The following is a 26,387-nucleotide window of genomic DNA, read 5'->3' as shown; positions in this document are numbered from 1 at the left end:
ACCCCGAGCTGAGAGCCCGCGCCTCGGCTCCGTCTCTGCAGCCGGCTTCCCCGCTCCGGTACCTGGGAGCTCTGCCGCACTCAGGCACCCCCCGGTCTTTCTGTGACCCCGAGGGTCCTGAGACCACACTGTCCTGCGAGGGTTCCACCCCCGCTTAGCCACTGCAGCGACGTCCCTCCGCGGAGCCGACTTCTAAAAGGTCCGATTTTGTGCTCCGCGGCTCTAGCACTTGCCAGAAGCGGCCGACGGAGGCCCCTCCCCCGCCGTCTATCCTCCCGAATATCGCCTCGGATTCACTTCTTCGCACGTCCTACCTTCCAGTAAGTGGTCGCTTCTCTGTTCAGAGAGTTGTTGCTACTCTCCTCTTTGGTCTCCTTTTGAGTTCGTAGGTGTTCAGAATGGTTTGATCCCTATTCAGCTGAATTCCTGAGACCAGACAAAATCCAGGTCTCCTACTCCTCCACCGTCTTGCTCCGCCCTCTCTGGTGGGTGATTTAAACCATCTGGAACACATCGGTCCATGAACAAGCTAACGGCGTTGGGAGACAGTGTTGTCAGGATAACAGCGAGCGACTCTGGGCAGGAAACATGACATAAATCTGGCTCCGGGACAGTCTTCTTGAGGAGGTGATGTGTTAGAACGGAGTCAGTCTCCGGCGAACAAGGAGGGCCATTCAGGTTGAAGGCACAGAAGCACAAGGTCTAACATGGAAGCGATCCTAGTGTAGCTTAGAACAACAAGAGGGCAATCTTGCCAACTGTCCAGGCTGTACATGTCTCCTGGAGGTCCAGTGACCTGGTTCCATGTCACAGACAGGGCCTGGCATCCTGCCCAGTCCTGCAGACCTAGCGCCTGATTCCCTGGATATCATGCGCCTACTTGTGGACTCCGGCTGTAGGAGACTTTACCTTTGTGGGGCTCAGCAAAGGAGCGAGGTCTGAATCACCACTGTCTCCAAACACCAGACCTCCATCTCCTCTCTAGTGTGTCCGGTTCTCCTTCTTTTTCGGGCTGCTCCCCAGAAGTCTGTCCTTGCTCTGCCCCCCTCCGCATAGTAAAACCATGCAAAATACTCAGCCTTGAGAAGAAACAAAAGCAAGACATGGGACATGAATGCTTCAACCCTGAAGAAGGGGAAAGAGGGAGAAACACAACAGGAGAGCAGACACAAGTATGCTTCTTGCTCCTTCCCCAAATAGGCACACACATACATTTTAGGGAACTAAGATGTGATTAATTTAGGAGATAGAAAAAGATGCAAGACCAAACATACTGTACTGAAAAACTGTTCAATTTTTTAACAGTATGAAAAGTGGAGAAGATATTGCTGGAAAGTGGAATTAAAATCTCAGACGTGAGGAGACATTGCGCTAATGATTGATGCTTCTGTTTCTGACCTTGACATGATATAGGATCTTAACACAAAGCTGCTTAAGAAATTATGAAATTCAAATATGGGAGAATTTTCTATAAGTAAATATACCTAAGCATGCGGATTAATTTAGATCCAGGAATAATTTTTCTTGACATATGGAAAACCAATAACTCTTCTAATGGTGATTATTTTGGTAATATCAATGCCTGATACAAAGATGTATATAAAAACGTTTCAAGTTTGTTTATGTTAAGACTCTGAATAGTCTAAATAATGCATGATTTAAAACTGAAAAAAAATATTCCTTAGGCCCTAAGAATTAATTACAGAGTATTCTTCCCTTTCTCTCAATGTTTCAATTAAAACAAAACAAACACAATACTTGGAAAGTAATGGGGAAGAGCTGGGCTGCGTCAATAGAGACAGACCATGACCTCCAGGAGACAGACTGGGAATGGAGGAGAGAGTATAATGTGAAAATAAAATGAAAAGGGAGAGAGATCAAGAAAACGATACTCTGCGGGGAATGGAGGATCATTACAGATTAACTCGAAGGAGCGGCATGATTAGGGTCTTAGCCAGGGTGTATGAAAATCACACTAGAGCAGATGGGGCACTCAAAACCAGGAAGAGAAATGGATGTTGGGTCCTTCCAGAACACCCGAGGAGTACTAAATCTTTCGGTCCATTACTGACAACAGGAAAAGCCTATTACAAATTACCTCTTGAAAAGCTGTTTCTCCCTTGGCATAAAGTAAATTTCTGAAACTGGTTGTGAAACACCTCCAACTTCCTTGGAGGTCTTGGTTTTTCTGAGACCTAATTTGTGTTGTACCTGTTCTTCTTTTGTCTATAAAATAATCAGCTTGGCATTTGTTAACTATTCTATCTCTTGCATGAATTATTTATAGCTATAAGTTATACTTGTGGCTGAGAAAAGGGGGAAGTCAAAAAATTATATAGGGTCATTTAACAACTCGATCATGTATTTTGGAGATACAGTATTGGAATATATATATTTTTTCTAAAAATGTTCAATATTAGGGAAGTTGGTTATAACTGAGATTTTAAAAAGTTACAGAAGTCTTTTTTTAATGACAGACTTGTTTTGTGAGGTATTATTGTAAAAATGTAACTTAGCTATTCAAGTATCTGTTAACATAATATTTCTCCCCCATAGAGACAAATATTTAAAATTTGTTTCTACTTAGTGGTTCCATTCTCCTCTGCATGCCCCCAACCCCCATGCTCCTACTACCCCACTCTCAAATAAATAAAATCTTTAAAGAGAAAAAAAAAAAAAGAAAAATCTACCCACAATGGTAAATATTTGCATGAGTATCTTTTCACTATATGGACCTAGTCCAGACTTTTAAATTAAGGACCAGTATAATCAAATGCCTATGAAACATCTCTTTACATGTGTCAAAATTTCTCCAAACATATGATTTATTCTCTTCCAGGACTTATTCATCTCCAAAATGTTCTCTTACTTAGTATATAGAGGTACTGTGAGCTTACTTTCCCCAAGATAAAAACAAAGGAATCACATTTGATGACTTTGTCTTTATACAATTGATCACCCAGTTCCCTTCATTTCACTTCTAAACTATATCTTGCGCATCCATCCATGTACTCTCCATCTCAATTTTCCTTCTGGATGTGGCCCTTCACATTGGCCATGAAACTGGACCCAGATGGATGAATGTCCATCCTCTACTGGCCCCTCCAAACAATTCTACACACAGTACCTTAAAAATGTTTTGAAAATGCGAATTTGGATATGTTGTCCCAATTTTTTATAAGATAGCACAATTCTTATCAGCATCTTAAGTTTCTGTGAGAATCAGCACCTAGTGATGATTCCTGGCATTTCTACCCTCTTTCTATCAGTCTGTATTCCCACCAGTGTGACTATGATGACGCCCACCTCAGGGGATTTGCATAAATCTTTTACTTAACTCAGAATATTCCAGCAACTTTGACCCCCACTGCCTTTGCTTAGTCAAAAGCATTAACCCAGCTGACCTCAGCTCAGTGACCCCACATGAAATTTCAACTCTCCTTGTAGCATGCTTTCTTATATACTCATGTCTTATATTTCAAGGAAATATTAATATTCAATGCAATAGTTTTGAGCCAAATCCCTGAGGCCAGGTTCGTGGTGTTTGCTCAATCTTTGTGTCCATAACAAACAGCAGAGTGCTTGGTTTAACATAGATGCTAAAGTATTTCTGAACCAATGAATCTGAAGGAATGGGAGATTGAATCAAAGGACATCACATTTCAACCTTAGAATAGTTATCTATTCATTACATTCCCCACATTCTGGCTACTTAAACTCATTGAGTCTTTTCCCATCCTCTAAGAATTCAACCTTACCACTTATGATTCTGTCAGATATTAGTATCCACTTTGATATTACAAAATGAAAATAAATGAAACCATTTATAATGTAAAACTACTTAGAACCAAATACAAAGGTAGAAAGGAACTGGATATCACCCATTAAAATATATTTACCATTTCTGCATAAACAAGAAAGTAATTTGGTGTGTTACAAGTTGACTGGGGTGGAACTTAAGGCACAGCATGGAGGACATTAGGAGAAGGAAGGGAAAAATGAAGGGGGGGTAATCAGAGGGGGAGATGAACCATGAGAGACGATGGACTCTGAAAAACAAACAGGGTTCTAGAGGGGAGGGAGGTGGGGGGATGGGTTAGCCCGGTGATGGGTATTAAGGAGGGCACGTTCTGCGTGGAGCACTGGGTGTTATGCACAAACAATGAATCAGGGAACACTACATCAAAAACTAATGATGTCATGTATGTGGACTAACATAACATAATAATAGGAAAAAAAAAGTTGAATGGGTACTACCAGCCCTCCCTAAAGGGGAAAAATACTGTAACGCATGCAATATAATGCATGCATATCTCTTATGAAATGACTTTAATAGCAACAAAGTGTGCTGCAACTTGTTTAAAAGAAAAATAAGGGGCACCTGGGGGGCTCAGTTGGTTAAGCGTCCGACTCTTGGTTTCAGCTCAGGTCATGATCTTGAGGTCCTGAGATCAGGCCCCACATAAAGCTTCCTGCTCAGTGGGGAGTTTGTTTGAGATTCCCTCCCCTCCCCTCCCCCTCCCCTTCTGTCTCTCTCTCTCCAAAATAAATAAATAATTTATTTTTTTAAGATTCTGTCAGGGGGAGAGAGAGAGAGAACACAAGCAGGGAGGAGGGGTAGAGGGAGAAGCAGGCTCCCTGCTCAGCAAGGAGCCCAACGTGGGACTCGATCCCAGGACCCTGAGATCATGACTTGAGCTGAAGGCAGATGCTTAGCCAACTGAGCCACCCAGGCATCCCAATAAACAAAATCTTAAAAAAAAAAAAAAAAAAAGGGAAAAGAGACACTTGTCTATCATACAGGAAAAAAATGAGCGAAGCGCAGCTCTTCAGGGCACTTTCTCGGCTTTGGTAACTGTGCCCCCTCCCTTACGACACTGACCATTCTGTCTGTGGGCCTCTCGCTCCCTCCATGGGAGAGAGAAACGAAAACAAAAACAAAACACATCACAGTGCAAATGGCAAGTTCTGCTCTTATTTGCAAAATTTATAAGAAATGATGCTTATAAAACTAAAGCAGGAGCCTGCTGTATAATAAACTACACTTTTAGTGAATAGGACTTTTCTGTAGTGACAAAAATGTAAAGATCAGAGAAAGAAAGAATTTGGTTTGGATAGAATACATTGTATTTTCTTTGCCACAAACTATAGTACAAAATCTGCAGTCCTGTACTTTGTAATTCATTCAATAACAAAGGGATCTTTGTTTTGATTATAATGAAAAAAAAGTTTGTTCAAACACTGATTAGATACCCTACAAAACAGAGACATGTGGTTCTCTATTATGTGTAGTAACTATGACAATGACAACTTTTTTATTTTTTTAAGTGGGCTCCCCGCCCAATGTGGAGCCCAGTGCAGGACTTGAACTCATGACCCTGAGATCATGACCTGAGCCGAAACCCAGTCAGCTGCTTAACTGACTGAGCCACCCAGGAGCCCTAACAAGGACTTTAGAAATGCTTTTATAATTAAAATGACCTCCAAGGACCACAGTGTACAAACGTTTTCTACTATAAGACATACTTAAAACCATTAATCACCGCCCTGTCCTCAGTTATACTGAGTCAGAGCTAAGTTTTCGCACATTAATACTGCCTATCTGCGCTGTCTTGACCAGTGGGTTCGAAACAGAATACCATTTTTTTTTTCTTTTTCTTTCTCCTACCACAGGGAACGAGTCCACCTCGGTGCCCTACTGAACACATTTACGTTCCTTGTTCATTACGGAGACCTGGCAAACACAGACACAACTTAATGGGAGGTCACCAACGCACGTGCAGGTGGGTCTGCGTCCTGCATGTGGTTCAGGATACTGTGGAAGTGCATTCTGCTGGGCAGCACCGCTCCCGACAGAGGCTGTGTCTGTCAGGGTCCCAGCAGAAACAGGGGGTACATTCACACTGGGCAATTTGAGGGAAAGTTAATAAGGATGCTGTTCAGAGGATGTGGGCAGAGAACAAGGACGCCGCGGGGGCAGGTGTTGTGCCCAGAAGCTAGGGAGGGTGGCTCAATTCTCATCCTCCTGTGGCCCATGGGCTGGAGCCCGGTTCGCTTCTCCTTAGCCTACCTTTGTGACAGCACCCGGTATGGTGGACAGTGTTGTGCACAACACCGGCCATTCATTTGTGATCTGAGAAATTCTCTGGGGCCACGGGAGGTGTCTGGGAAGAAACTGCAGGGAAATGCAGGGGAGCTAACCATGCAGGAGCAACGGGGTTGGGGTGAAATTTGGTTTAAGGATCCAGGGTGTCCACCGTCAGAGAGAAAATCCGAAGAGCGTGCTGTATGGTTCTAGAGGCTTGAGCCCCAGAAGCTCAAAGTGTTAACGAGGTCAATAACACACTTTTTATTGACTTCTCCTCCTATCTTGTCCTGATGGTTTAGGGTAACTCCTGACTAAGCTACCTATACCAGAGTCCTTAACTCGGGTCTCTGTGAGGGAAACCAACATCAGATACCACCTTGGGCCCTCAGGCATAAGAATAAAGAGCACCTACAAGAACTCGGGAGAGCAAGAACTTGGAGCAGATAGAAGCCTTAACATTTAGTCAAGGAAGGCGTATGCCTACGTCTACTCTCAAGAGAGAGAAGGGAGACAGATGCCTCTACTTCACGCTCTTTCTTCTCTCAAGACTGCTGGTGTTCTCTGTTGCCTGAATCACCTGAAATCCGAACAACAAGAGCTCCCATCCACCTCTCTCCTACATCAGCCAAAGAGCAAAGGCACAGATGGATCGTGGTCAGCGCAGAGGGGCCCACATCCCAGATCCAAATCAAGCGTGCCTCCTCCTGGTCTCCCCCAGTGACCCCAGCATGGTGTAACTGGACCATGGCTCTTACAGGAACACAGTATGCACTTAAAATGAAGCTGGGAAAAATAACGCAAGGATCCTCACACCTCTGTAGGCTGAACATCTTTTTCCTATGTCTTAGGATGAACTAAAATCTGCTATTCTCTAGAGAGTGCAGAAGAGAAGGGTGCTGACCAACAGAACAACTGGAAATGTTTCAGCTATATAAAAAAATACACTTTGTTGCCTGACAGCATAATACGCAGGCGTTCAAAAGCATATATGAAAATCAGAGGCCTTCTTATATAAGCATGTTTGGCTGACAGCAGACTATTCTCTATTATGGCCAAGAGAAGTTGCCTAGTGATATGTTTCTGGAGCATTAAATAGTTAACAGATAATTATCCAGTAGCTGCCACGTACAGCTCAGCATGGGGGACAGGACAGACCTACACATACATTTCCAGGAGTCAAGACACGGCAGGATGGTGCACCCAAGGCCTGTTTGAAGTGAGCAAGAACTCAGGGGTGCAGAGGCCAAGAGTTCAGTGGTTTGGTGGCTGGAGGATGAAGAAAATGTTACGGCAATGATCACACTTAAATTGTACGTCAGAGCAGTCAGCCGACACTCTTCAGTTTGGATCGGCCGGTTTTTAATTTTATCTCTCGCACTCTGAACACCCAGAGTCCTGCGTCCAAAACGAACTCAAACATCAAAGGAAACATCAAGGTGATATTTATGTCTGCCCTCCCCAGTATTAGGACGGGATAGACACTGGAAAACTGGGGACTTACATGGAAGTAAATCTGCGGTAAAAACATACTCATCTTGGAAAGTAAGGGATTAAGTAGTAAGTGATCAGGTTCCAAGAACAGCCCAGAAAATGCAGAGGTGAGGGCAAGTTGATAGCAGAGAGAACTTCACAGAGAATCTGAAACCATAGGGTTTTTCAGGGATCCATGAAGACGTGGAAATCCTGGAGTATTCTAAGATGGCTCCCGCATTTCTATACCACCAAAAATCTGTGTGAGAAAGTTTATCTCCGATGAGGAGTTAGAAAATGATTGTAACAGCACATGGATATGGAAGTAAATGTCCCGGGGTGAGGATGGAAGTTTGGGAAAAGGAAAGGAGCCCTTGATGGAGGCACTCTAAAGAAAGGAAACACATGTTATCTCTGATTTAGACTTGAGGGCTAAATACTTTTACAAAATAGCTGTTAGAATAATGTGATACATATAACTTCTTCTGCAAACACATTTGGAACATTCTGTGGACAGTCATGCTAGAATTTGTAATATTCCCCAATTATTTCATCTCAGTGATATAGACCTTGTACCAAATGGAATATTATGGACTTCTCTTAGACTTCAGAACAACAAAAAAAAATGACATGATTTAATATACCTTTCCTTCCTCAACAGAAACATCAGTTACCAAGTATCATAACAAAAACCACAACATTATCAATTCATAAGATCCCGTAAGTAATTTTATTATTTTAATGAAAAAACTTATTTTGTAAATATTTATCACTGTAAAGAAATACTCCAGATCTTCTTTTAGTATAAGATCCTGGTGTCTGTCATTAACAGAATCTTGAAACTTTAAAATTCCACGTGCCCTAAGGGCCAATTCCTTCTGAATATAAAGCAATAAATTGACTTCTACTGAAGTTAAATTAAAATAAATAAGTTAATGCAATAAACCTTAACCTCTAAATTCAAATTTCCTACACAAAATTTACACCTAAATATTTAACGATCACTTCAAATATAACACAGAAATTGAACTCGTATTTTTGTTGCAAGCCTCCTTTGGCATTTAGGAGACAATCCTTCACGGTTTTCTTGCAGTTTGCATGACTTGCAAGGAGGCACTGACTGTCCTTTCTTCCTCACTCTATTTTTCAGGTTGATTTGCAGAGTGAGCAGCTTAGAAGGGAGGAATATTGTTTCACTCTGTAACCTAGGCAGCATCCTTCTCTTGTTGTACAGTAATGATACCATCTCCTTCTGGGAGGAGAGGACAGGCATACCTACTCCTAGTTACAGAAGGTTCCAGCTTCCTAAACTCAGCCTTCCTCTCCTGAAACACAAGCCACTATGTGTGCAAGTGTCACCTTGCCTCTTCACATTACCCTTTGGAACTGGAAAGCTAGCACAGATATTCTGATGCTGTAGTGAGCAACAAACCACTCTTGGTCTCTACGTTTGGACTCCTCGGTGAGCTCCCAGCACCCATGCAGCTGTGGCTAACTTGTTACCTTGGAAGCCAGGTGACAACTTCGACCCTTGTACTTGTCAGCACGGCTCTGCACTTCGATAGATTAATCCAGTCTTATATTCTCAAAACTAAAATCATCTGTAGTATCATGTTGAGGTGGGATAATTCCTGCCCCAATATTTAATGTAATGTCAATAAATAGATATTAAGAACAAACACATGACTGTAAGACAAACATGACGTGTGTAACTAGAGGAGAAGTCAGAGAACCTCTTTCATGACTCTTGGATTCCCGGTCAGATCAAGGTGGTATCAAGGGGGTCACACAATAGTGATACAGAGAATTTCTTGAGAGAAAGTCATTATAATATGTCCTTCCTCCTGCTCAAAGAAAGGGGTAGTGGTTGCCATGTTCACACTCAAGCCCAGTGTTTACACTTTTTGGCTCTTTGGGGTCTCTCTTGGAGACAATCCCGGCAGGTGTCTGAGCCCGTGTGGTGGTCTGAGGTCAGTCGAGAAACTGGTTAACTGTTCTTGGCAGAGGCAGTAAGTTCTGTCCTTCTAGAGTTACAGAGACAACCGTCTCCTTCCCATGAGTCCAAATTGGGCCTCTCAGAAGAGGAAACCAGGCTGATGCATTTCAGTGATGTATTTCCCGACAAAACCTTCTGGGGGGATAAAGGACCTCAACACCAGTCTGAGTGGGATAGCTCACTCATGAACCAAAAGTTGAGCGTAAAAACCCAGTCACGGGAAACACAGAGACAGCATTAGCAACATATGGGGTCCAGTTGTAGAAGTCCTTGTGACAAGAATCTTTAATTCACAAAAGTGCCCCATGAGAGGAAGAGTTAATACAAACCTCCTAGAGGCCAGAGAACTCAGTGCTTTCAGCAGGGAAGAAATGTTCCTGATGTACCCCTTCTCTCTCCCTTCATCTCTCCCCAAAGGGGCTCAAGCCACAGTCATTTTCGAGGGAGGGAAACCAGAAAGAGAAAAGGAGGATGAAGTTTCTCTCTAATCTACGGCCCTGGTTGAGGCAGCACCCCGTTTAGTAGCAGAGGAGGGAAATTTTATATTAAATTACATCTGATTTTTTTTTTAATCACAACACAGTACTGGGTATTCTTACTTTCAAACTGAAATAGGTTATTACCTGAGGGCTTCGAGAAAATTAATGGGTCTATGAGGCGCCCGGGTGGCTCGGTCGGTTAAGCCTCTGAACTCTTGGTTTCTGCTCAGATCATGACCTCAGGGTCCCGGGATCCAGCCCTGTGTGTTGCTCTGAGCTCAGTGGGGGTCTGCTTGAGATTCTCCCCCTCGACCCCTCCCCCGCTCACACACGCTCACACACACATGCGCTCTCTCTCAAATAAATTAATAAATCTTAAAAAAAAAAAGAAAATTAATGGGTCTACCAGTTTTATCTCAGGATATCAAATGGCCATACTCCAATGAACAGATTTTAAAGAATTCATGAGAGTGAAATTGTATTTTGATATATCACTGATCTTGCTCATTAGTATATACCTTACACACCCACATGACACCGTGACCCCAACCACGTGTACCGTAATCCAGTCAGGCATTTAAAGTCTTCCTTCCTCTCTTCCTTCTCTTTTCTATAACTCTACTCTATACTTTTCAGTTACTGATTTTGAATAAACTTTTAATTCAAGCTCTCATATTGAGCACTTACCATGCAGACTACTCTATGCAAATCGGGACATTTAGAAGCTTACAAATGGCTTCCCTCCCTCCCTTTCCAGCACGAACTCCTGTATTTTCATCAGAGGACAGGCTGAAGGGTGGAGTGGAGGTAACTAAGGATGCAGAGCAACACCCACAACGATGAGGCGCAGGATGTGTCTGCGTGGACCCTTCTCCAGCACCGTCTTTCATAATGTGAACTCTGTCAGGCTTCTCAGTGGAACTTTCCTTGATGAACCCTGACAGAAGTATTCTTGCCCTTAAAAATACTGGCAGAATATGATTTAAAAAATTATGTGTGTGTGTCTGTGTTTGTGTGTGTGTGTGTGGGTGTGTGTCTGTGTTTGTGTGCATGTCTGTATATCTGATAGAAAAGTATCAGACTCTTTTCAGAATAAGAACATAAATGTTCTGTCTATGGATCTGCGTTCTGGGTCCATGGGTGTGTTTAGCTAGTGAAGATGCAATCATTTATATAAATCTGCAAGCTTTTCTAGAAGTACACTGAGCATCCGCATCCGTAATGCTTTTAAAAAACCTGCCACCACTTGTGAAGCAAACTACAGTTTAGAAGTAATGAACGGGTCTAAACTGTTCCACCTGTTCTTACAGTTTAAATCAAGTCAATTTGGGGCATATTTTAAAATCATCTACTCAAGGAAAAGGACCTTCTTAAGATGTTTGTTTTTATTTGATGAACTACTAAAATGAGAATTTCAGTATTTTCCACAGCTTTTGAATTCCTCACACTTTTAATGGTAGATTTTATGGTTTAAAGTGGTAATTGATTTTGAATAATGATTATAGTTTTAATCAATTTATAAGTGATATCTAAACATATACCACTAATTTGGTAAAGTAAATTAATACTCAAATCAAAAGCATAATGCATAAAATTCTAATTGCAATTTAAGATCATTGTCAACAGAAAAGCCGTATTTACATCTTAATACAAAACACTTGAAATACTGAATATTTTACATGTAAAGGGTGGGTAAATTTCAGAATTACATCAAATGAAAAATAAACACATATTCTTGAAAGATGCTATAATATAAACAGTCAGTATTAATAAAAAATATCTAGGTAAACTATTACCCACTCCTCTCAGGCACATGCACAACCAAGTACCAAGATAAAAGGCAATACCTCCACTCTTTAGATCTCATTATTTGAAATGGAAACCTATTTGTTTCCTGCCTTCTAGAAAGCCAATTATTTAGATATTATTACACTGAATACACTGTTCTCTGGTTAGTTGCATTCAGAGACATAGTCAAAAATACCCTGTGTATATCATGTGTTTGTGTGCATGTAGTCTTTTTCCGTGATTCAAACATAAACCACAGACCCACATATCCAACTTTGTATTAAATATTATAACTTATATATCACTTTTTTTTAAAGATTTTATTTATTTATTTGAGAGAGAGAGAGAATGAGAGATAGCATGAGAGGGAAGAGGGTCAGAGGGAGAAGAAGACTCCCCGCTGAGCAGGGAGCCCGATGTGGGACTCGATCCCAGGACTCCAGGATAATGACCTGAGCCGTAGGCAGTTGCTTAACAAACTGAGCCACCCAGGCGCCCTATATATCACTTTTTTTTAAAGATTTTATTTATTTATTTGATAGAGAGAGACAGAGCGAGAGAGGGAACACAAGCAGGGGGAGTGGGAGAGGGAGAAGCAAGGTCCCTGTGGAGCAGGGAGCCCGATGCAGGTCTCGATCCCAGGACCCTGGGACCATGACCTGAGCTGAAGGCAGACACTTAACGACTGAGCCACCCAGATGCCCCATAACTTATGTATCTCACTGGCATATCAGATGCAGCTAGTTTGAAACTAAACTCATCTTCCTGTTTCTTCCTCTATTTACACCATCTTGAAAAAAATGGCATTACCGTACATTTGATCAATGGATCCAGAAATCTGGGAATTGTCCTGATTCCATTATATTCCTTAAAGATCACATCTAATTGGCACCTAATCCCATTAGGTCTACTTTTATAAATTTACAAATGTGGTTCTCTCCTGCTAACCCCATTGCTAAAGCTCTGCTTCATTCCAGGTTTTCATTATTTCTATTCTAGACTTCAGTGACAACCTCTTCACTTGGCTTCCTGCCGACAGTCACTGCTGTTCCTCCCCGATTCATTCTCCAGGCTGTGGGGACACCCTTTCTTGTTTTTTGTTTGCTTTCCAAAAATCAAAATGGGATTCCTGACAGCAGAATCAGATTATATCAGCCTCTACTTAAAAATCCCCGGTGTCCATGGAATTAAAATCTAACCACTTTAGGAGGCATGCATGCCTTCTCCCCTGTATCTCCAAATGCTTTTGCATGACAATTTTCATATACTATGCCACAGTCATAGAGCCAATTCTAGAAGCTTCACAGTTCAGTGTATGTGTGTCCTTGCATCTGTGTGTTGGGAGACAGTGACAGGAGCAGAGAGATGCAGAGAGAGATGGAAGGAGGGAGAGGATATAGGAAGAGAAGAGACATGAACAGTCAGAAACCAAGATGTCACTGGGGCTCCATCTGCCTCCTGAGACTCCCACTGACTTCCACTCTCTCCTATTGTCCAGAATTTCTACAAGGACCACGTTAGTTCTACCATACGAATACATATACTTGTTTGTATATGCAACACATATCTATGTATACAGTATTAAGCTATTTATAGAACTTCCAGGTTCTTAGTTTATAATAAGACTTACTTGGTCAGTAAATGGACACTGACTTTGGGACAAATTACGTAGATTAAGTAGAGTTTAGTATCACTTATTTTTATATCTTTAGAGGAGTTGTAAGACACATACTTTATCAGATACCATATGATTAGAATTCAATTGCAGTGTATTCTGACTTTATGCTTTTATTAGGGGTTTCATGAATAAAATACTTTATCCAATACAGTGTGATCAGAATTTAAAAATTCATTTTTGATGTTTCCGATATCTTAAAGAAGTGTTCTACAGCATGACATGAAAAGATTCACGCAATGTAGGTAGAAATCAAGTGTAGGGGCGCCGGGGTGGCTCAGTCGGTTAAGCGGCTGCCTTCGGCTCAAGTCATGATCCCAGGGTCCTGGGATCTAGTCCCAGGTCAGGCTCCCTGCTCAGCAGAGAGCCTGCTTCTCCCTCTCTCTGTCTGCCACTCTGCCTACTTGTGCTCTCTCTCTCTCTGTCAAATAAATAAATAAAATCTTAAAAAAAAATAAATCAAGTGTAATAGAAATTCAGAGTCAATAAAGATTAAATCTAGTTTCCTCTTCTTCCCCATTCTCTGCACCCCCCCTCCCGTGCCTTTCAACAGGCTTTTGTTAGACTAATAGAATTTCCAAATGAAAAGAAATACCTGGGGCAAATAATCTCCTTTGGAAGTGATAAACCATACCACAAAGTAGAGAATATTCACCAGTTCAGTTTGAATAAAGTTTGAGGAAAAAATTAAAAATAGGGATAAGCTTATAATCAGTGAAGATCCAATCATAGAGGACTTAGAATTTCAGGCTAACAAACTTTCACATTATCCTGTAGCACAGTGTAAACCATTTCAGTATTTTCAATGAGTGGAGGACAGAAATCGCATTGTATTGCAGGAAGATGAAGCTCACGAAATTATATTAAATGGATTGCAGGATTATGGAGGTGACTGATAATCATCCTATGACAATAACATCAGATCACAACATTAATCAAGTGCTTAAATATACTCTATGCAGAGTATAGAGTAAAAATTATATACACTGCCAGAAACACACACATCATTATGTTTTAATATATGTACACACATACATATCACATATGTAATAATATATATCATTTAAAACACTGTAAGAATTAGTGTTTCCTCACTGTTTTTTAGATAGGGACACTGATTTAACTGGGTTAGCTTCAAGTTCACACAGCAGCTTTGCAACGTGTTTGAGGCTCAACTACAAAACCTGAATATAGAAATACAGTGGGAACGGTGGGCGAAACAATAGCCCAAGAGATGCAAATCTGGCTTAGAAAAATACCCTCAGAGATACATAAGAGATGGAAAGTGATAAGACATGATCCTTGGTGGCTTTACAGGGAGGATGAGGGGAGGATTTGATGCCTGGAAGATTGAGGGAGAAGGGATTTTCATGAGAAGATACATGGCATAACCAGTTTTCAGGCTTGGTGCCAAAGGAATGTCCAGGTAGAGGAGTTCCAGGACATGGAACTTCACCTATCGTCAGTGGAGGGCGGGACTCATGGAAGGGAATGGTGGCTTCAGATGAAGATTCTGACCCGCGAAGTCTAGCTGCCACTGTGTCCATGAGAGGAGGGCAGATAACACAGCGGGGGTGGCCCGGAGACCGCTGCCGAGGAGCACTGTGTGTGGAGAATGGGACACGGAGGAGCCTGAGATTGAGCCACAGCACAGTGGGTTAAGGTCAAGTGCTGGAAGAAGAACAGACATCGCAAACAACTACTAATAGTTTTTTTTTTTTTAAATCATGAAAATAAAGGGCATAGTAATGTTAGAAATCAAAAAGTATAAAGTTTATTTTTTTATTTTTTTATTTCACTATAAGACAGGGACATGGACATCTTTTTTATGGTCACCGAAAGACAAAACTGGTCATGAGAATAGTAAAAATGCAAAGAGAGAAGTAAGAGAGAAATGGTACAGCAGGATCTCAGACAAGAAGAGAGGGAATAAGATTAAGAGAACAGTCTGAGGGTTGCTGGAGTGGTGGGGGGTGGGAGGGATGGGGTGGCTGGGTGACAGACATTGGGGAGGGTGTGTGCTATGGTGAGCGCTGTGAATTGTGCAAGACTGTTGAATCACAGATCTGTACTTCTGAAACAAATAATGCAATATATGTTAAGAAAAAAGAAGAAGATAGCAGGAGGGGAAGAATGAAGGGGAGTAAGTCGGAGGAGGAGATGAACCATGAGACACGATGGACTTTGAGAAACACACTGAGGGTTCTAGAGGGGAGGGAGTGGGGGGATGGGTTGGCCTGGTGATGGGTATTAAAGAGGGCACGTTCTGCATGAAGCACTGGGTGTTATGCACAAACAATGAATCATGGAACACTACACCAAAAACTAATGATGTCATGTATGGTGATTAACATAATATAATAAAAAAAAGAACACAGTCATGGTCTAGATGGAAACCAAAATGTACTTCATTTTCCGAGACGGTGGAAAGTATAACTGAAGATGAAGCAAAGAGGAATGGCAGAGAAGCTCCGTCAAATGTCACCAGCAACATAGACAGATAGAACCGGTGACATGGAGGAGAGGGTGGGGCTGAACTGTCCTCAAGGACCCTGTGGGGTGGAAACCTCTGTAAGAAGCACAACCACAAATGTGGGAGGAGCCTTCACAAAAAGAGTCTCCATCTCTCTCCCGTCATTCTAAATACTCAACACGCACAGATTATACTAGGAAAGTACTTTTTTAACTATCACTGGGCCAAAATTCTTGTATTTATAATTCTTGCTGAAATAGGTTAAATTTGCCCTTTACAACAATACCTTTATCATCCAAGAAGCTGAGGTAGGGTTATATTTCGTCAAAATTTTCACATACGTTTTCAAATTACTGATTCTTTCAACATATAATTATTGAGCACATTTCTTTGTGCCCAACACTGTATTAAGTATTGGGGATGAAAAACAAAAATGCTACCGTGACATCTCACAATGTTTATAAATATCAGTTCCAGAGTTGACCTGAAAACACTCTATGCCAGATTTTACTTTAAAACCCCAAAGCTTGATATTTACAAAAGTAATTGAAATCATGTATCAATCACTTACTTGGTGACATATTGTCAGCTAATCGTCCCCATCTATTCTTTCATTTAAACTTCAGAATAACTAGTACTATTCTAGTACTAGTTATTATTTTCCCCATTTTATAGATGAGGAAACCAACTTAAAGAGGTTCACCGTTCAAAATCCTGTGGCTAAAAGTGATGGAACCAGCTTGAACCAAGGTCTTTGTGATTCCAAGAGTGGTATATTTCACTAGATGAATACTCATGATCTTGGGGTCCTGGGATTGAGCCCCTTGTCAGGCTCCATGCTCAGTGGGCACTCTGCCTGAGGTTCTTGCTGTCCTTCTGCCCCTCCCCCTGCTCTCTCAATCAATCAATCAATCAATCAATGAAAAAGTATTAAACATACAGGCTAACCAAGATCATGACTCCCATTTTTTCCTTGAAATTGTAACCACTAAAGATCACTTCCTGCTGTTCATCTTCCAGTGTTGCCTATCTGAACACGGAGGGATAGATAATATATGCAAATGCAACCTATCCATGTTAAAGATCCTCCATAAATTGTCTTTGCCTTCTTTTTATCTGGTATCCTGTACTACAAGAAACTCTTAAGAAGATCCCTCATGTTAATTTTCTTCTAGTGATATCTGACTCCATTGCTATGACAACTTACACACAGCATCACATTTGACTAAAGCATTAAATATGAATCCAAATTCTCCTTGGACACACTTGTTCTTTTTCAGGGGGTCATAGTGAAATATAGCACTGAATGGTTTTAAAGTTTCATTCAAGTGTTATTTTTTAATCTTCATAAGAACTCAGAAAGCAATTAGAATGGTATTAATATTGCACTCTACTGATAAGGAACTGAGGTTTTGAGTGTTTGAGTAACTTCCCCCAAGCCACCCTGCATTTTTGAAAATTAAGAGCTATAATTAAGGGCGCCTAGGTGGTTCAGTCAGTTAAGCATCTGACTTTTGATTTCAGCTCAGGGCATGATCTCAGGGTAGTAAGATCAAACCCTACATTGGGCTCCATGCTCAGCGGGGAGTCTGCATGAAATTTTCTCTCTCCCTCTGCCCTCTACCCCTCACCCCAGCTCTCTCTCTCCCTCTCTAAAATTAAAAAAAAAATTAAAAAAAGAACAAGTTGTTCTGGGTCAGAATTCTTACTGTCCAGTAGTGTTCTCCAAAAATTTTCCATCTGATTTCCTGTCCCTATCCCTAGAAGAAAGATCCACAAGAAAGACTTTTGGGCTGTTCCTTTGTGTATTTGAAATACTGTAATTGTACCTGGCAGGTTAAATGTATACACCCTATTACACACACACACACACACACACACACACGAGAGAGACAGAGAGAGACAGAGAGAGGGACAGAGATGTAGATATGGATATAGATAGATATTGATAGATATCATCTACATATAGTCTTATCCACTGGAAATTGTGCTTCACACATCCAGGATGGTGCCGGAACCAGATTTAAGAGCAGTGCACCGTATTGTGAAGGCAAGCATTTTTGAATAACTCTTCTGTATGTATGCTAGACTGAAAAATAATACTTCTGTGTGCAGTTGGAGTGAAATGAATAGAGAGAAAACAATAAAGGAAAACCGGAGAAGTGGGGAAAACTTTGTTAGAGAATAGTTTGGGGGAACAGCCCTGATGTCCTACAAAGCACCCTCACACGGCATTTTTCAACCTACTCCTACCATTACAACGTTGCCCATTCTTGAGTATTTACAATGCTGATGAGTGCTCAGCCAGCTTTTCCCTGTCTTTACTCTTGCTGCCTCTTTGCGGGCAGTGCTGGCTGAGGGAACTTGGTTGAGGAAAGGGGCAGGATGGTCAAGAACAACCACAGGCCCCAGCTGTGGCCCTGGCGGTCTAAAAGAACTTGGCTTCAAGAACGAAGAGGCTGCCAGTCATGATTTATGCCTTAAATATAACTTCACCTTGTGAATCCTAGAAACGGAGAACAATGATCTGGCCACACACCAGATATCAAGCAAGTAAATACAAGTTCACAGCCAAAGTATAATCTAATTCTCTTTTGTTCAATTATTCTTTTAAAAAGTTTAAGGAATTGTGAGTTTAGAATATTTTTCTCTTACAGAAGTTAGGTGACCAAGCTGGTTAAGGTTTTATAACGTTTTGGCCACATAGGAATTGTCTCCTTCCAAAAATATAAACCAAATATGTAGGCAGCTGGTACAAACTGGCAGCCAGACACCGACATTTGCCTCTCTTTACTGTGTTATGCTGTAGTTAATGCGAAGGGGATCCCGGAGCGGTCGTGCGCACAGCGTGCAAGGCTACAAAGGGTACCAGAGGGCTGAAAACTGGTAGAACTGGACTTCTGGGGTTCTCAAACCCCTGGCCGTTTTCCTTTCTGTCTGAGAGGCTTCTGCAGTTTCACCACTGTGTTGAGGGATCTTATGAACAGCCACAGAATTCAAAACATGCCAAAGATGAAAATGAGCCAAAAAGGACACCTGGATAATACAGGGCTTAGCAAATTGAGTTCTGACTTAAGGGAAGTTGGGGCTTTGAGCTCAGAAAGAAACTAGGAAATATATTTAAAAAAAAAAATCATTTGAACAGAACAAAATCTGTGAGGAAAAAGAAATCAGATCAATCAACTAAAACACACCAGAGTTCACAGATTTACATTTTAATAGAAACCATTATATTAAAAACTTAGGGAGGTCTTTTTAATAAAATAATACTTGAAATAAATCACACATCGCCATTGGCAGCAATAAAGAAAAGCTCTGCTCTTTTGCGAGGGGCTACAATAAACCCCATAAGCACCCATCCAATGGGTAGATTAGGGTTCTTAAGTTCCCAGAAACTGGGGACAAAATTATAGGTGCCTGTATGGAAAATGAATGCTACAACAAGAGGTAAATATATATTTAAACATCCAAAATAATGCAAAAATAGAGGAATAGGATACACTTTAGGATAAGGCCAGTGAGAATTAGAGGAAACTCTAACTCACCCCATACTTCTAAAAGAAAGGCAGCATTGTTTTAACCACATCAAATGACTCAAAGTCGACACATGAGACCTCGCCTGGTGGAGATCCCACGTCATAAACACACTGAAACTGTAGGAATTATTCATGCCTGTCATCTACAGGTCAGAAGTTAAAGACAGGAGACCTGGGTTTGAAGCCTACCTTTTCCTTTTTAAAAATTTTTTGAGCTAGAATTTTATTTAAGCACTGAATTCTGAATAGGCACAGGCATTATCATCTTCCTCTTTAGGACAAAACACTTAAAAAGATTTGTCCAGAAATGCAATGGTATGCATTTTATTACTCTGTCTATAAACTCAAGATCTAAATAAATTGGATTTAATGGATGCTATCCTAAGAACACTGTAAGCAAAAATAAGAGAACCACACCCCAATTAGTGCAAAATACAGAGACTCCATTATAACTGGAAACAGGCTGTGATTCAGGATTGGTCGGTAAAAAACTGATGTTTTTCAGCAGCATTATCAACAATATAGCCAAATGATGGAAAGAGCCCAAGTGTCCATCAGCTGATGAATGGATAAAGATGTGGCACATATATACATACAATGGAATATTACTAAGCCATCAAAAAGAATGCAATCTTGCCATTTGCAAGGATGTGGATAGAGCTAGAGTGTATTATGATAAGTGAAATAAGTCAGTCAGGGAAAGAAAAATATCATATGATTTCACTTATATGTGTAATTTAAGAAACAAAACAGATGAACATAGGGAAAAGAAGAGAGAGAGAGAGGCAAACCAGGAAAGACTCTTAACTCTAGAGAACACACTGATGGTCACCAGATGGGAAGTGACGGGGATGAAGGGGTGCACTTGTCCTGATGAGCACGGGGTGATGTGTGGAAGTGTTAGATAACCCTATTTTGCACCTGAAACTAATATTACACCGTATGTTAACTAACTGGAATTTAAGTAAAAACTTGAAAAAGAAAAATAATGATTTTTTCATAGATGTCATCAAAAGTCTAAGTCTTTCAACTTTGTAGGTATGAGTCTAAGACTGGCATGAGTCTAAGAATGGCTACCACAGGACTTGGTGTCGAATTCAGGAGGGCTGTTGTCCAGAGAATAAAACAGACTATTTTTTCTTAAACTACTCTTTTGGGAAGCAAGAGACTGACCCAATGACCAGCCCTGAAGGGTTGTGATGCATAAAAATGATCTGGGTTGTCTGTGTGAGAGAGAGAGAGATTCATTTTGCTGAATGAGAAAGCATTTCTAACAGAGAGTTGCATGTTGTTTCATGAAGTAGAAAGTGCATCCCCTGCCATTGACAAGGTTAATGTTGCAAAATGCATATACTGTAGCATATTTAAATATATGAGAAATGTATAGCAATCTCCTTAGATTACTTTAGCATATTTTTTCCTTCTTCCACAATCTATTATTTATCAAGCAAATATTTATTGTCTACCCATTATATACCAACCACTAGGAAGAAATTTATCTTGAGGCATAAACTCAAGTAAACACTGGAGATACAGACTATGAGAAGAACAACTCCTCTTTGCAATGTTTAGAAGTTGAGGAGAGCATAAAATCAACTGTAGTAAATAAAGTGGCACATTTACATTTTATTTCTTGAATGAAACACAGTAAAAAAATCTACAGAAAACTCAAAATTATATTTTATAAACCTGTAATATGTCACTTTGATAACATACTTTTCAATAAAACCTCATAGTATAATTATTATATTTGTCAATGTTTATGAATGCATTGTAAATGTGCATGAATTAAATTTGATACTATACATAACAATCTAACATTTAGATCCTGCATTAATCCCACAGTACTTAAAAGGATATTGGAGTAGGAATATTTAATGAAGATGCTGATAATAATAGTCAGTTGCATTACAGGGGAGATCTAGGAGGATATAGTCACTTTTCTTTAGGTACAAAGACTCACTGCCAAGTTCTTGAAAAAATAAATGTCTTTGCATATCTTCACATGGAATTATATGGACACTATCTATTAGAAGTTATAAGTTAAGTAAAACAAAGGGAAATTTAGTGATCCAGATATATGATCTATAAGAATATTTTTTTAACTCAGAAGGTCTTGATTTAAACCTAATTTCAAAATGCAGGGTAAGAAATAAGCATGCGTAGTTCATATGAAAGAAAAATAATTGATTTAAGTGTATATAATATTCTTCCTGCACACAATTAACTTTCTGTTCTCAAATTACATTATACCATGTGCTACTCTCCCAACCAACTCTTCCACTCCCACAAAAATGAGCTGGATTTACACTTTCTGGTGTCTCCTTATACTGATACATTTTCTAGAATGTCCCTCTGACTCTTTTCTATCTTTTGAATTCTTTTTGCTTAAAGACCTAGCTAGTATTACTCCCCCCAACGCCGCCCTTAAAGACTTCTCTTATGACCCAAATGAAAACACCGCTCCTTCCAACATTTTCATAACATTACTATACCATGCATCATGTCATGAGAGTTAGCTGTTCATGCTCTGTTTTTCCTTATACTTTGTGAGTTCCTTGGGCCAAGTTCAGGAGAAAGACTGCATTGCCTTTCACATTCTTTTTATGTTATAGACTACTCAGAAAAGAGTAGATGCTCAATAATGTTTATTCAGTAAATGAAGGAGGACTAATTACACAAACAGCCTAAGGCATGAAACTTTGTTTGAACAGAAAGACATCACAAAGTTTTTAGTATATTTTATGGCCATGTAGGGCAATATAACCAAAACAGGAGAAAAAAATCCTCTACCCAATAGACATAGGTGGCAACTACTGTTTTTATTTCCAACATATATTTTTATGATGATTTGGTCATAACCTATGACTTAACATATTAATGAAGATAGGGGATGAGTATAATGATCCTATTCATTCTCTTAAAAATCATTTATTGTTTCTTTTTTTTTTTTTTAAAGATTTTATTTATTTATTTGAGAGAGAGAGAATGAGAGATAGAGAGCACAAGAGGGAAGAGGGTCAGAGGGAGAAGCAGACTCCCTGCTGAGCAGGGAGCCCGATGTGGGACTCGATCCTGGGACTCCGGGATCATGACCTGAGCTGAAGGCAGTCGCTTAACCAACTGAGCCACCCAGGTGCCCTCATTTATTGTTTCTACATCCTTATACTTACCATGAAAAAACTGCCTAAAAGGCATAGTGGAACATTTTAAAATGTAGAACTTCCTCCAGGGATCCCATGAGTCTTTATGGACAAGATATGGTCCCCCAATTCTGTGATACAGAACTGACTTCTAGGCACTGGGACATATGAGCTCTAAACTTGGGGTACAGCCCTCATTCATCATGGACAAGCCTCTGGAACACCTGTGACAGTCTCTTTCCCCTGGGCAGTCTCCCCACGCTCCATGCTCTGAAAAGAACTAATATCCCCTTCACCTGCTCTGCACCCAGCCATAGAAGAATCTTTGCTCTCAGAAGACCTATCAATTAATGTTGAATTCTAACTTTCCCTGTACGTTAAATACAAAAGAGTTAATATATTTTAGAGCTGTAAACTATGATGAACTCAGACAATAACGAGGTTGTTAATGAGTTCAGATGAAACACTACTGTCTATTATTTTAAATGGATTGTATAAATGTAACTTTATATATGAAGAATTAAAGGGTGCTTAATTAAATTGTGTTTTACCTATCTATACAGCAACCAAAATTAGAACAATTTTTTTAATTGAATATGCACCCAACATAATATGCTGCATCTCCTGGATCAGTTGTCTGAGTGTCTAGTGGAGAAAGACTCACCTGTCACTACTAGAGAGGAATAGCTTCTTAGACTCTTCTACCCTTCATGGGAGTAGGGGGTAAACTGTTACTCCGTACACAATCAGAAAGTGAAATTCAAGCTGGTTGATAAGAACAGTCCCTTCAAGTAGAAAGAAGAAAAACTAGTATAAAAGATCTAATCTTGTCACAACTACATTCGTGGGGCTGTTGTCTTAAACTTAGAATCCTTATTCTTATCATAATAAGCAATTATCCCGTAACCAAACACATGATCATATTAATTTTTGGAGACAGGTAATAAATGGGATTTTCAGAAGTTTGTTCCCCTATATTTAAAATGCCTAAACTTAAAAAAATTAAAACCTATAAATAAATACTAAATTAATTACCATATGACTGTATAACAACACAAAAATAATCTAGATAAAATATACAGAACATTTGCCTGGATATCAAATAACCTAATATTTAGTCTGAATTTAATATCTGATTATCTAACGCCCCTGAACACGTTATTTACACACATTCACACACATTTATACACACACATATATTTACATTTCAAAATTAGCAGAAAATAACTACAAATACATACCTATATGGCCATGTGTGTATGTAGTCTTGTTTTGAATTTGATCAATAAAAACATAATAAAAAGATTGTTTTTCCCAAGCTAAATTTTTCTATGAATGTTTTGAAAATGATTCAGACATTTGTTTGAAGTACATAATCTTCACAGGAGGTCTGTTACTGTTTTGAGTTAGAATGCAATGCTTCAATATATATGGATATATTCAGCCTGGTCAGACATGCACATTTCAAGGCTGGGATTGAGAATTACCAAATCTCCTCTGCAGGAAACCACATCCACCTAAAGAAAGGAATGGTGCAAATGTGAAAATCCTCTGCTCTTAAGAAGGGAAAGAAAGGGGGAGAAAAAGCAGTTTGTGCCGAGTTCTCTTCGTCTACTTTCACCTCTATGCGGCTTTATTATTGTTATTTCCTTCCCCTCTTTCTTTGTTTTCAGAGGCTCAGTGTTCAGTTTGAATAGCACCTGGGGCTGTCTTTCTCTGAGCCCTTGAATTACCCCACCTACACCAGGCTCTGCAGGGCTGCGTCTCTCCCTTTCTTAGAATGACGAGATATGCTCAAATGTAATTTTCCTAGAGAGACTTCTTTGATCAAATGTAAAGTACTGCCTACCTTAACTGATTGCCTCTCTCTGGTTATTGGCTAGCCTCCTGCATTAGAATAAAAACTGGTATCAGGGATCTCACAGGCTTGTAGAAATTAACCTGACCTATAGAAGAAGCTTAAAAATATGTGTTGAAGAGGTTTTTAAAAGTCATGTACAAACACTTTCCAGCCTTTAATAGGCTAAAAGTAAACAAAAACAAAAACAAAAATTTTACAATGGGTGTAAAAACTTAAATTTGACATTAGAAACCTACTAATTCATAATAATATTTTATTTTCTTTTTTTGTACTTGTGGTTGATTGTGGTTGAATTTCCAGATAGAAGCCTCTTTTTTAAGGGTAAAGTGTTTGATTTAAAAAAAAAAAAAATTAGGGCACCTGGATGGCTCAGTCGTTGAGCGTCTGCCTTCCGCTTAGGTCATGATCCCAGGGTCCCGGGATCAAGTCCCACATTGGGCTCCCTGCTCCAGGGGAAGCCTGCTTCTCCCTCTCCCACTCCCCCTGCTTGTGTTCCCTCTCTCGCTGTGTCTCTCTCTGTCAAATAAATAAATAGAATCTTTAAAGAAAAAAAATAAAAATAAAAAAAATTAGTTCTGGGTTTGGTCATTTTCTTTGGTTAAATAAGAATTGATCCCATAATTAATTTCTTTAAAATTAGATTCAACAAAAATAAGTGGTTGTAACTTTCAGTTAAGATAACAAATTGAGAAGAGGCCCCTTTTCAGAGGCCAGCTGAAATCACTACAGGAATATAAAAATAGGAGAATTATCTACATCATCACTGAAACCTAGAAAAGAACACAATGCACATCCTACAAGATGTAAAGATGTAAAGTTGTGAAATATCACACAGAGGAAATGGGCTCACGTGAAGGCATAATTCTCTGTGGACAGATTCATCACCCCCACTGAGGGAGCACTGCAGTGTCTCAGAATAAACATAAAGTTTCCTGATAAGGCACTCTGCTAACATCTCATGATTAATGCCGTGCCATGGATTTGAGGAAGAACAGACAGGAGACATTCTTAGAACACGTCCTTCTCTATTCTGACTCCCCAGCATTGAAAGCAACTAGTAGCAGAAACCTGAAATCAGGGGCATATTTGAGACCCAGAAAGGGAGTGGGGTTCCCCGGAGCACACCAGAGTTTCTCCCTTATGAAGCAGATGCTGTCACAGGTTTGAAGTCGAGAATAATCCTATCTGGCAATTGCAGTCGATCTGGAGAAGGACCAGCAGAGGTGATTGCAAGGTTATTTCCAAAGACATCTCCGGCACCGATCTTAGGAAAACATCTAAATGGATAGGCAGCTGCTTTTTAAAGGCGATATGTATAAAGAAATAAACACAGAAACAATTGTGAAAAGATCTTAATATAGAAATAAATATTATAAATACATAGGCATTATATATATTTATGTTATTTATATGTAAATATTATATATATTACCTATAATATATATTCATTAAAGACACACATTTTAAACCTAATTTGCTTTATAGTCTCTAACACTTGAAAAAAAAAAGTAGCATCATGTTTATAAACAAAGAAGCATTTAAAATAAGAAAACAGATAAAGGCTGAGCTGTCTGTGAAAAGAAGAATGGATAAGCTAATGAAATAAAATAAGGGAACTTAAGGAAAAAGGCAAAATCATAATATACATCATTTTCAGGTCCAAAAACCATCACAGAATAGGAAATGGAATTCGAGTGATAAAATTGAGACAAACTTGTAAAGCTCCCCCAGAATACGGGAAGGAGGGAGGGAGGGAGGGAAGAAAGAGAGAGAGAGAGAGAAAGAAAAAAGGAAAGAAAAAGAAAGAAAGAAGAAAGAAAGAAAGAAAGAAAGAAAGAAAGAAAGAAAAAAGAAAGAAAGAAAGAGAAAGAAAAAGAA

The 26,387-nt window shown here is 39.8% G+C and overlaps 1 protein-coding gene and 1 long non-coding RNA gene across 3 annotated transcripts in view; one reads left to right on the top strand and one right to left on the bottom strand.

The window, feature by feature from the left end:
* Positions 1-9,211, top strand: part of LOC112808058 (uncharacterized) — a 22,358-nt gene extending 13,147 nt beyond the window's left edge. Inside the window, exons 3-6 of one of the 2 annotated variants that reach the window (XR_012374242.1) lie at positions 5,674-5,783; positions 6,388-7,524; positions 8,220-8,278; positions 8,709-9,211. This is a non-coding gene — a long non-coding RNA (uncharacterized lncRNA). The remainder of the gene's footprint in view (positions 1-5,673; positions 5,784-6,387; positions 7,525-8,219; positions 8,279-8,708) is intronic. The other variant, XR_003204251.2, reaches the window with a different exon arrangement.
* The window catches only part of PCDH15 (protocadherin related 15), a 1,645,434-nt gene that overhangs the window by 1,078,846 nt on the left and 540,201 nt on the right, over positions 1-26,387 (bottom strand). The gene's annotated exons all lie outside the window — the stretch shown is intronic.

This window comes from Callorhinus ursinus, unplaced genomic scaffold, assembly GCF_003265705.2.
Source record: "Callorhinus ursinus isolate GAN/ISIS: 27379988/994484 unplaced genomic scaffold, GSC_fseal_2.0 scaffold32, whole genome shotgun sequence".
Lineage (NCBI taxonomy): Eukaryota > Metazoa > Chordata > Mammalia > Carnivora > Otariidae > Callorhinus > Callorhinus ursinus.
The sequence above is the reverse complement of the archived record's forward strand: the minus strand, read 5'-3'. Positions and strand labels throughout refer to the sequence as shown.